General features: G+C 43.7%; 1 non-coding gene across 1 annotated transcript; it reads left to right on the forward strand.

Annotated features, from left to right (window-relative positions):
- The first annotated feature begins 1,922 nt into the window (after positions 1-1,922).
- On the forward strand, positions 1,923-2,037 carry LOC136734553 (U5 spliceosomal RNA). The gene has a single exon (XR_010810529.1). It is a non-coding gene; the product is annotated as a U5 spliceosomal RNA (small nuclear RNA).
- Positions 2,038-2,274: the final 237 nt, after the last annotated feature.

The raw sequence follows: 2,274 nt of genomic DNA on the forward strand, positions 1-2,274 counted from the left end.
ACGCACACACACACACACACACACACACTTTCACAGACAGACAGACAGACACACACACTTTCACACACAATCACTTTCACAGACAGACACACACACACACTTTCACACAGAGACAGACACACACACACTTACATACATACATACATACATACATACAGTGAGGGAAAAAAGTATTTGATCCCCTGCTGATTTTGTACGTTTGCCCACTGACAAAGAAATGATCAGTCTATAATTTTAATGGTAGGTGTATTTTAGCAGTGAGAGACAGAATAACAACAAGAAAATCCAGAAAAACGCATTTCAAAAAAGTTATAAATTGATTTGCATGTTAATGAGGGAAATAAGTATTTGATCCCCTATCAATCAGCAAGATTTCTGGCTCCCAGGTGTCTTTCATACAGGTAACGAGCTGAGATTAGGAGCACTCTCTTAAAGGGAGTGCTCCTAATCTCAGCTCGTTACCTGTATAAAAGACACTTGTCCACAGAAGCAATCAATCAATCAGATTCCAAACTCTCCACCATGGCCAAAGAGCTGTCCAAGGATGTCAGGGACAAGATTGTAGACCTACACAAGACTGGAATGGGCTACAAGACCATCACCAAGCAGCTTGGTGAGAAGGTGACAACAGTTGGTGCGATTATTCGCAAATGGAAGAAACACAAAATAACTGTCAGTCTCCCTCAGTCTGGGGCTCCATGCAAGATCTCACCTCGTGGAGTTTCAATGATCATGAGAACGGTGAGGAATCAGCCCAGAACTACATGGGAGGATCTTGTTAATGATCTCAAGGTAGCTGGGACCATAGTCACCAAGAAAACAATTGGTAACACACTATGCCGTGAAGGACTGAAATCCTGCAGCGCCCGCAAGGTCCCCCTGCTCAAGAAAGCACATGTACAGACCCGTCTGAAGTTTGCCAATGAACATCTGAATGATTCAGAGGAGAACTGGGTGAAAGTGGTCTCAGATGAGACCAAAATCAAGCTCTTTGCCATCAACTCAACTCGCCGTGTTTGGAGGAGGAGGAATGACCCCAAGAACACCATTCCCACCATCAAACATGGAGGTGGAAACATTATGCTTTGGGGCTGTTTTTCTGCTAAGGGGACAGGACAACTGCACCGCATCAAAGGGACGATGGACGGGGCCATGTACCGTCAAATCATGGGTGAGAACCCTAAGCCAGGGCATTGAAAATGGGTCAAATACTTATTTCCCTCATTAACATGCAAATCAATTTTATAACTTTTTTGAAATGCATTTTTCTGGATTTTCTTGTTGTTATTCTGTCTCTCACTGCTAAAATACACCTACCATTAAAATTATAGACTGATCATTTCTTTGTCAGTGGGCAAACGTACAAAATCAGCAGGGGATCAATTACTTTTTTCCCCCACTGTACATACATATATATGGAAAAGAAACATTACAAGTATAAATCACAATAAGATGTAATAAAGTACAGATAAACAAAGTGTAATAAAATGTGATCTGTTTGAAAATGCAGGGACGTCACTGGAAAAGATGATGTCTGGATGGCAGCATATGTTGCTCCAAAATGTGTACATCTCTTCTGCAAAAATGGTGCCCTCACAGATGTGCGAGTTACATGACAGACAGACAGACAGACACTCACACACACTGTCACACCCACACACACACTTTCACAGAGAGACATATACACACACACACACACACTATCACACAGAGACAGGCACACACACGTACAGACACACACACTAACTTTCACACAGAGACAGACACACACACACACACACACACACACACACACATACATATGGAAAAGAAACAATACTTTTATAAATCACAATAAGATGTAATAAAGTACAGAAAAACTAAATGTAAGAAAATGTGATCTTTAATACACACAAATATGTATGGCTGGTCGGATGCGTCTTGGACTCGGGTTCCTCTTCATTACGTATAACGCTTTTGCCTTTTGCTAAAGCTTTCCGTGGAGGGGATCGTGGGTGAGTTTGTACCATTCTTGGGGGGCTCTGCCTTGTTGGGGCGGAGCTGTGATCCAGGTGAACAGCAGATCGGGCATAGGTGGGCATGTGGGCAGAGGAGTAGGAAGGCCGGTCAAGCAAATAAGCTTGCTAAGGTACGCAGCAGCAGCAAGCAGCCCCCCCATCCAGCCAGCCAGCCAGTCTGGCTGGCAGTGACTGAGTGGTTGACAGACGGCAAGCAACGGAATGTACGTGCTCTGTGATGTCATAGCAGTCAGCTGAGAGAGGCTCGTGATGTCAT

The sequence above is a fragment of the Amia ocellicauda genome, unplaced genomic scaffold, assembly GCF_036373705.1.
Source record: "Amia ocellicauda isolate fAmiCal2 unplaced genomic scaffold, fAmiCal2.hap1 HAP1_SCAFFOLD_40, whole genome shotgun sequence".
In the NCBI taxonomy this organism is placed as follows: Eukaryota; Metazoa; Chordata; class Actinopteri; order Amiiformes; family Amiidae; genus Amia; species Amia ocellicauda.